Genomic DNA, 10940 nt, shown 5'->3' with positions numbered 1-10940 from the left:
AAATATTACGAAAACAAAATAACGGAAAAACCAACGCAACAAAGTAGCAAAGCACTAAAATGGCAAGTGAACGTGCTTTAAATTGAGTCCAGGTTTATAGTTATGCAGTTAGTCGAACATTTATAAACTTCCTGACTATGTACAACGCACAGATTAGCACAAAAATCGTGGAAGGAAAATCGCAGAGACGAATGCGACGCCGACTGGTATTCGTGCGCGTTTTTAGTCCGCATCTTCCAACGCGAAACTGTCAGCCCTATCCGCGAGAAAGCCATACTGACCTCAAACACAGTCCGCGGATTCTAAGTAATCCAATTATCGGTAAATAAATACCAACCGCGCACGGATGTCCGCTAGCGGAAACAATCTGCCGCGGAATTAAAGCTCGCTCTGCGCGCGGCCAAATCCGATATCCGAAAAGCAAATCCCTGATTACCGAGATTCGAATCCCCGCGTATCGAATAATCAACGAATGCATCTGATAGTTCCGAGCAATTTCTTTTGTTTCACCGCAACCCACTCCGCGGCGAATAGAATTCGATATTTCTGTAACAATCATTTATTCAATGTTCGATCATTAACATACTTTTATTTTTCAGTTACCACGTGGGTATGCCATTGAACGTTTTATCATCCATGTCTGATTGGATTGTGATCGCGTTTATGTCGGGTGCCTCTTTAAAACTAAACCTAATCTGTGTAAGTTAACAACACTGGTTTCACACTTGTTCCTTTGAAATTGTTGTAAAGACATTTTTTGTGTGAAACTACTGAATAGGTTTCTTAATTCCAGCCGGGCTAAGCTTAATTTAAGGGAGGGCTAAATAAAATCGTCATTATCACACTTATGAAGTAACACAAGGCAGAGATATTTTGGTTAGCACATTAGATTTAGTGCTTAATCCATTATTTATTAAGAAATTTACCACGGTGTAGTGAACGATAGGAAAACTTTGCTTCTTATAGATAATATAAACTCTTTGATTGATCACACTAAAAGAAACATTAACACTAACTAATTTTATTCTTTTCTTTTTTATACTTCACTTTCACTCTCAGAGTGTAGCTGTTGCTTCTCGCTAACTTCTCCCCGTCTCTCCCCACTTTAATCTCCAACACCTTGTCTTACCATCCAATCGTTATTCGATCATACTATTCGTTTAACAGCTGAATCGAGAATGTCAATAGCTTAATTACTTGCCAATATAGTCGACCCAGTGGACTATCTTCAAAAATATTGATGATATAAGAAACTGTTTTAGACAAAAGTTATATACTGTTATGTTGCTTCACCCGTCAAGATAAATCGCGAGAAAAACATATTAAATCAGTCTTGTTTTGGTTCTTTAGCCCAAACCTCTATATTTCGTCTATTTGTTACACATTTATGTAGATTGTGATTAACGCAAGAACAAGATCGAAGCTCAGCTGTCAGTTAAATATAAAAGGAGCATTGACATGAAATCTAAAACAGTTCCGAATCTGCAATAATACTGCTCAGTCTGGTAATTCTGAGGAAGACATATTCTTATATATTCTGTGACTTATTCTAATAAAACTTCAAGCTATTAAGAAAAAGAAGGATTCTTTCTCGATGGAACTCCCATCCGTTCTTCCTTCAAAGCATAACAGTACTTGCGAAGATATAGTAGGAAATAGCTTATCCAAACAGTATTTTTACAGTACTCTGCTATACAAACATTGTATTATCGAATAATGTAATCATTGAATTATTTAGATTCATTATCAACTAGTAGAAAAGTGGAATAGAATTTTTAGATAATAAAATGTTTTAATATTGAGATATTCCAAAAGTAAGCATTCATATAAGGGAGGCGCTACTGTATTGTTGTTATTTGATAAATAATATATGTGTTGAAGAAATCTGAGATGCTCTGATAGAATAGTCGAGAGTGAAAGTCATAAAATAGGGAAGGAATGAAACAGATGTTTCGAGTGTTTTGAACACCACACAAAATAACGCTGGAAACTTCGGACATGTGTCAATTGTTTACTAATTCGTGATCAGTGTTCAGTAATAGTGTAGTGAAAGTGAAAGTTAGTGTAATCTGTGCTGTTCTACATAAGTCGATTACATACGTGGATTACAACTCCTAGATTACAATATTTACAACTGAATTGGTAAGTTTTTCATTAATAATATTTGTGAAATTTTTGAAATTAATAAGAAATTTATGAAATTCTTATTTCATTGCATTTCGGCAAAGGAAAAGGTTATTTGAAATGACCTCAGGAACCCCCCATTTCCCGATGTTAACATAATTACGGATCACCCTGTATAATCACACGTTGTGCTCTGTGTTGATTCTAACGAGACACTGTATATACAAGGCACCTAAAACGATCTTCATAATGTTCAGTCACGCAATCCTGATTCTGTTTTTACTATGCATACTTGTGTCTCTTCTATGCAAACACAACCTATATTTTAATTGTTTGGTGAAAATAACTTCTGTAAGCATCTTCCTTCTTATCACCCGCTCCGGTGTATTGTGCTTTTTCCAGAACATGTTGCAAGTTTTTTGTAGTACCATTCGTTTCCATACAATTTTCATTATTTTCTTATACACCTTCTAACATCTTACTTTAAATTCTCCAATTCAACAGATTTATTTCCAGAATAGTACACAAAATATTCAAATGCATTAAAAATCAGTTAGTAAGTATAAAAGCTTTAGTTTGTGTAATTTTAAACATTTTAAATTCTTTCGTTGTGAATGGCAGAATTTTAGGATGAATATTTTATTTAGCCCCAGGTTTTACTTTTTAAGCTGCCTCCTGCCTTTATGTAGTTTATTTTTGAAAATCAAATAAAATATTCGAATTAAAATCGATAAAAAAATTCGAGGAAAAAATTCACGAAAATATGGCCAGAGATATCGGCTAAGTTTTGCGTTTAATTAATTGAATTAATGCCACACAGAATCTATACATAACGTATACAATGTATGTTTCTTAACTTATATTACGCAGCTTTTATCTTAATTTTTCGATACAATTTAATTGTGGTTCTTGTACAAGATTCTGTCAAGGGCTCGGAAAAAAATCATTGTTTATTGATGTATGAAATGCTATCTCTTTATGCTGCTTTTAGTTTCAAACTATGTATCTTAGAAGAGAGAGAATATGCCGAAATTACTAATCTATTACGTGGTGTTTTAACTCTTGTCGGTAAGTGTTAGTGTTTGGCTTGATACCAAATCGATACTTATCGATACCAACCCACATATTCTGATACCGAATCGAATAGTATCAAAGACGTAGATATCGAAAATGTCGATATTTGTTTGATATCCTATAAAGTATCGATACTTGTATGATACTTTACAAACGTATCGATATTTGATTCAGACTGTCTGTGAGAATTTTAGTACCCGTTTCATATTTTTCGAAATATTCAATATCCACTTGAAAATTCACTAAAAATGTATATTTCTGAGATATTAATAATTATTAAAATAATAACAGCAATGACATTAAAGTAAAATTATTATTTTTATCTTCGAAGTATGCAAATAATGCACATTACAATTTTTATCGGGTTAGAATTGCTTAATTAAGTATACATGCATGCCGGTCCTAATTGAGAATATGTTATTCAGATAATCAGAAATTTACAAGAAAGAGTATTCAGATGTTTCGATTGTACATGATTTCATTTCAAAATTGGGATTAATGAAATGACAGGTAATTGCTAAAAAAGTATCAGTATTTATGCTCCTCCAAGTATCCATAGCTATGCAAACATCGTTAACTTTAGCACACTTTATTTTCACGTTCATTGAGTGTAACAATTTGACATCTATATTTTTACTAAGGGTATTTTATACTATGCCAATAAAGAATAAACTTTTGTACGAAACATTTTTTAATAGAATTTTATCTTACAACGATTATAATTAAATGAAAAATTTGTTTATGTAACATCTCTATTTAAAGTTTTAGATTTAAAGTTTTCCAATGAAAATTTTGTATTTGCAAATACGTTTGGTAAGAAAATCAAAACCTATTGTTTCACTGTGCTTAAAACAATTCAGAAAGATATTAACATTGCAAAGTAAAATGAAAATAATCAGTAAAAAAAACCAATTTACCAGTAAAAAATTTCCAAATTTCGCTTGGAATACCATAATGTAGACTGAAATATTTTACCATTTTCACGTGACACAATTTATTTACATTCTGCATTTACTTAGAAATTTATAAATTTTTAGAATAAAGGATCATTGTTACTGAAAGCGAGGGCCAGCTTTTGTTAATTATATCAAAGAGGTTATCTTCCGCCTGAATAATTAAAATAATGTGTAGCACATAGCAATATTTTGTTATCTGGCACTGCCTAATCGATCTTCAACGTAACGGTTCGCTGAAACCTCTCGCCTACCGTCACCTATCAACCCAACTGTAACCAGTACATAACCCCTGAAACGCTTCCGTTGACAGGATGTGACGCCGGTTACGCTTCCATTACGAACAGAGGGTAAGTCGATACGTATTCGACAATATTTAATCGTTCGCTACACAAACGAATGGCCGAATAGTTCAAATAGAAACGCGTGTCTTTTATTTCTGTACCAAATTACGTTTGCAGCCTTAGAAACAAATAAAGCATAATCTTTTGCTGTTTTCTTCAACTTTCTTGTAGAAATATATTAAAAAATAATTACAAAAATAGAAGCATGTAACATATATTTTTTTATTTGTCTTCCAGCTTTATAATATTACGCCAGGCGCATGTTTAGTAAACCAAGCATATAAATTACAAGTGACTTTTGTGTCTTATCTTGTATAATTGCAAATTGTTTCATTAATAATAAGATGCGCCTTCACGTATTAACCCTTTGCACTCGAAACGATTTTAAGTGAAAATCTAGAATAATTTCTCTGGTTTATAGTGTTTGCATTTTATATAACAGAGTGCATTTTATGCTTATGTAATTGATTCTTGCGATTCAGACTAACATGACGTAACCTTAAGAGTTTTTAAATGCAATCTTCGTTAGTATAAAGATTATTTTAGAACGTGGTGGAACAATTTGAATGACTTTCAAAAATGACCACTCGAATGCAAAGAGTTAATTCGAACTGCAGATAATTCTGTCGACAATGCAGAGAGTGACATTACAGCAATAAAACATTTAGTACAAAATTTGTTATTTTAATTGAAGGGTGCCAAAAATTCTTATTTCTTTTTTAATTCTAACATTGTTTTCATCTACCGAGTACGTGTTTTTAGAATTTCGGTGAAATCGAAGCATAAATCTTTCTGTAATTACAGGGAACGACATTAAGATGGTAAAAGCATTTTTCGAAAAATTTTGGGACAACGACCAGCTGCAAAACTTCTTTCTGGTTAATATTCTTATTCTGTAAAATGTTATACAGAAAATTTCAACCAAATCGGTAGACGGTAAATTTTTATTCAAAACCAAAATTGTCTGAGATACTTTTAAGAAACGTAAATTCCATAAAAACGTAGTTATAAGTTACAAAGAATTAAAAATCGCGATAATCACAGTTTTTTTACATTTCCTCAATAATTTTAAGAAATTTGAATATTTTTACACTTTTCAATGCTCGCAGCTTGCCACTGAGTTAGCCAATTTTAATAAAGTTTTCAGTTTGCATATAACCTACAAAATGCGTTGTTCAAATTATCATTTCAAGTCCTGATGAAAAAGTTAAATAATACCATGTCGTTCCAACCAATTACAATTTTTACAAAAATATGTTTAGATATTGTTCGGAAGTTTAGTTCACCTAATATCGTAGCAAAATTCAAATAAGTCTTATAAATAATTCTCTCTTCAATAATTTTCAAAAGGAATCTCACACTAATGATTACAATTGTTGTATATTTTGTTCATAATAAGTACAGCCCACTCTTGTTTCTTTTTAAATCGAATTCACACAAGTAGTGTGATTTATCCTCAGCACAGGACTTACTAAAAATAGCATAAGGAGATAACATTTCACATATTAATAAACAGTGATTATTTTTTTCTGAATATGCTTATATAAGAACCATAATTAAATTGAATCGAAGAAATAAGACAAAAGCTGCGTAACATTAGTTAAAAAACATACATTGTGTAAGTTATATAACCACTTTTAATAAAAACAGCGATAAGTAAATGTCTGCAATGTCCATAACAGTCTAATAAGATGTCGGATAATCCTTTGATTTGAGGACTCTATAGATTCTGTGTGGCATTGATTCAATTATTCAAACACGAATCTCAGCCGGTATTCCTGACCGTGGTTTCGTGATTTTTTCCATTAATTCTGTTTTATTGGTAAGAGAATGATTTCCTAATTGACGTCCAACGTAATCCCACAAATATTCAATTAGGTTTAAGTCCGGAGATTGACTTGACAACTTGATTGTATAACCATTTTGTTGATGAAGAAACGTCTTAACTAACTTAAAAGAATGTTTGGGGTAGTTATCGTGTTGAAATGACCAATATGGTAACATTATTTTATAGGCAATTGGCAGCATATGATTTCGTAAGACGTTGTGATACACGATGCTATCCACTGTTTCTTTTATTGGTATTAAATAGCCCCACACTATTACAATTACTGCCAACAAATTTTATTGTCGGTTTTAGGTATTTAACATTAAATTGATGTTCAGTAGGGTGTCGCACATTATTTTTAGAGTCGTTTCTAAACAAGTTGAACTTACACTCATCACTCCATAGAATTTTTAACCGGATAGTAGCAGTCTGGTTAAACTTCAACCAAGTTGCTCCATTTTTCTTCGAAAATAATGGTTGCTTTGTATGATTTGCATAAAAGAAGATTAATTTCAATCTACACGACGGCCAAGTGCCCTACTACTAATGTTTCCCAGGCACAGTTAATTTTTAATTTCAAGAGCAGCGTAAAATGGATTCGTCTTAGAGAGCCTTGCAATTCGACCATTTAGTTTCTCATCTATTTTTCGTGGTTGCCAAGCATGCTCGGAAAAAATCATTGTTTATCGATGTATGAAATGTTATCTCATTATGACATGTTTAATTTAAAGCTACACATCTTAGAAAAGTAAATATACCGAAATTACCAAACTAATACGTCTTCCATAACTTTTGTCGGTAAGTGTATATCGTTATAATGCTACGCTCGGATTCCGGCATCATTTATAATATTATAATTTCTTTTTACAGCTATCACACATGAGTGCGTTTTTCGAATAGAATAAATAAAGAGAATGCCTCAAAAGTGAGAAACATATATAAAAGATTTAAACGACTTATAATAAATTATATATGTGTTTAATGTTTTATCTAATTATTTTCCCGAATAATGTATTCACCGTTCTTAATATGAGAATCGTAATAAATAATGAATGCCTTTATCAGAAAAATATAACAAATGACGTTATTACTATTGTTGTAGTTTATTTACAAAAGCTTTATCATATTAAATTAAAATAAGTAATAATGAATAAATGAAATTATATATAAGAAAGAAGTTAATAGAAAAATTATATATAGGTACAGGATCCTGAGACTGAAGTCTCTTTGCCTAAAAATTGTCAGCATATTCAGCAACAGCACATACTGCCTTCAGTTATATTCAGTAGATAGTTCTGATTTTGTCTGCAATAACAAACTCCTTCTTCGTTTTAGTATACTCAATGTTGAGGGTTAAATTTTTAGTATTAAGAAAGCAAGGAAAGCTTTTTTTAATATCCTAATCGCAACAAAAGTACGTACTTAAATGATACAAAGAAATGTAAAATGATTTGAACAGCTGTTTTTGGGTGATCGAAGCAGAAGAAAAATTTGTTACTTTTTACAAAGAATGTTTCCACAAATATTTAAGAATACGAGAATGATTGACAATTGTTTTGCTTCAACGAGAATACATTTTCATTGAATCATACAAATTGATTGAGGTCAACATATTTATTTTTACGTATTTCAATCTTATCGGAAGAGAATATCATCGATAAGCATAGACCCGCAGTAACAGGTACATTTATCCTATACGATAAATGCATTAGCCTCTAGGAAAGGAACAATAAAGATGAATGGCTCACCTCCGCTAAAGGCGTCATTATTGTCGGACTGCAGCGTGGCACTGGTATCGGATAAGGGCGACGGAGTTGGTGGCCTGAAGTCCGGCGGCGGTTCCAATCTCAGTAAATCATTTTCGCCGTCTGCACTACCCCCGTTTCCTTTCCCGACTTGTACAATGGTCACATTCAGAGGTCCTCGATTACCTGCCATAAAACAGAGAAACTGCAATAAGAACCGTGAAAACGAAAATGCGCTGACGAAAATCACCGTCATTGATCCCGTTAATTCACGAATACCCTCCAGAGCAGGCAGAATGAAAAATCGCTCGACAAAAACATGTTGTTCAATTTTTACCGAAACTGACAACGTTAGCGCCACGGTAAAGATTCAATATTTAACGCGTTGAAATGTACAATAAAATTAAAAATTTGCTTACGAGGATTTTTCAAACTCCCAAGGATATTTGATAAATATTGTTATGAGTGTGGATCGATTTTGTCAATATCAAGAGATGCTTGTGATGTCATTGTTTGGGAAACGACGAAGTAACAAAGACAATTGAGTGAATTGATAGACGATGTGGTGAACGGTCAGAAAGATAAATTCCTCTCCTTTTTTAATAAAGAGTGACTGTTATCATAATAATCATGATATTATTATTTAAAATTCCGTGGTTACTCTCACGCAACAGTATTTACAAGATGGCAACATAAGCTTGACATAACCATGGTCTCGATGTACGTAACGATGACCACACTGCAGAATAACGTTCAGAATGCCGTATTTGTGTTTCATTTGACGTTGGAAAGTGTTCAACAAAATAATTTGATAACTATTTATAATAGCGCGGCTTAAAAAAATTGTACATTAAAATTAAAGATGTCATTGCAAAAAGGAGGCTTCAATCTGGAAGTCGGTGTTAGGATCAGTAATGGCAAAAAACTTCCTATGTATTTACATGTGCCAATGAAAAAAGAAGTAACTATATATTTACTTATATTATAACTATATTATTATACTAAAACGAAGTTATCAGGAATACCAGAGACTCATTCATTAGTCGCATAACTGTTGGAATAGCCAATTAAATCACACCTTCTTTGTTAAACGGATGAATGAGTGAATGCGCGTGCGCGGTATGGAAAGAGCAGAGTGTCGCAGTAGAAGCGTGTGAGAGTAGTGTTTATGGGAATGTCTGAAAGAGAGGTTGGGAACAATGTCACGTTCCAATATCGTGCTTGTGCTATAGTTATAATAAATTCATATTTGTTAATATTATTAATAGAGAGAGTATATTAATATACCATTCCCATTATTCTAACAATAACAAATGTATCGAAGTAGTTGGATATCATACTTGTTGGATGCTAGCCTGGTATGACACATAGTTATACAACCATGTTCGCTTTCGCGACAGTCATCCTAATGATAGTCATCCTTTCCCTAAATATTTCCTATTTTTCCTCTGTTTCTATCTTATCTTCAGCCGCCTAAAACTCTTACCTCTTACTGACTCATCCTTGTACCTTGATCCCCGAATCATCCATACCCCTTGAACTCCGAATCATCCTCGTCCTATCTCATCCCCATTACTCCTAGTTTTTCCTTTTAAAAGGGACTAAATCGACTCTGCAGCCAGACATTTCGGCTCAGCACTTTTGAACAGGACACATTAAAATAACCCAGGTCTTACAATTAGTCCTACAAAGGTCTTTAAGTATTTTTTAAGTGCATTTGTGCATGTGCAAGTAACAATTGCATCACTTCATTAAGTGAAGGTGCATATAGTTTTATACTACAGATCGAAATCTCTCCTTTTATTAAAGATACTCAATCACTTCACCATTCCATTGCAAACATTTCGGATAATCATTTGTTTCCCGACTGCGTGCACATTATCTGCCGCAATTGTTTGTAGATTACGAATCAAAGATTAATCATAATGTTTTTTTATTATTTTATATAGTTTTTTAACATTTCTGCCGATTAATCATTCCCTTTTGTAATAATTGTTGACTTGTATTCTCCAAAACTCTAAGTTTGAGAATTTTCTTGTTGGTAATTACTAAATAAAAGATTTAGTCTCTCCAGAAGAATATAAATGCTAGTTTCAGTTTTGTTTTTCAAATTTTTCAAAGTAAAAATCGTTTAAAATCACGATGCTATTCACTGCTTCCAACATCTCTATTCGTAGAATATCGATTGCAAAATGTCATAGTTGACAACTATTGAATGAAACAAATTTTTTTGGTTTTCGGAAATTTTTATAATTGTAAAAATTATCGCCGTGTTTTTTTAAATACGCTGGACGATATGATCGAGGAAACCCTACGAGGAAACAGTACAAGTGGAAAATCGCGTCGAGTGTTTCAGATGGTGCGCCAGGCCGACGGATGAGCGATTGGAGTGAGATCGCAAGTACGCTAAAGTGAGACAGGCTAGGTTTCTCGTCCCTGGGGACACTCACCCAGAGAACCCGCTGGATTCGTTCTGTATGCCTCGTTCGAAGCTCTCAGGCGTCTGACCGTTCTTGGAATTTCCACTCAAGCTCAGCGTGTCCAATGGTGTCAGGGATTCTGCTCGGAAACTGCTTCAAGTGGCGGAGAGGAGATCTCACAAATGGGATTGAACGATTCCAATGATTTGCCAGTGGAGATCCATTGACATCATCCAATCCCGCTTGCGATGGGCAATTCTCCCACGCCTACTTTCCTGGAAGAAAGTCGTAAAACGGTCAGACATCTGAGAGCTCTGCTCCCGATCATTTCTCGTTCTATTGCTAAAACAATGCGCGCAGCTGGATGCGCAGTGATACAATTAAGCCTATCCATCTTGTATCTAATAGGTTAGATTGGATCCAACCTAATTTAAAAAAAGATTTCCATACAT

The sequence above is a fragment of the Augochlora pura genome, chromosome 7 (assembly GCF_028453695.1).
Source record: "Augochlora pura isolate Apur16 chromosome 7, APUR_v2.2.1, whole genome shotgun sequence".
Classification (NCBI taxonomy): domain Eukaryota; kingdom Metazoa; phylum Arthropoda; class Insecta; order Hymenoptera; family Halictidae; genus Augochlora; species Augochlora pura.
The sequence above is the reverse complement of the archived record's forward strand: the minus strand, read 5'-3'. Positions refer to the sequence as shown.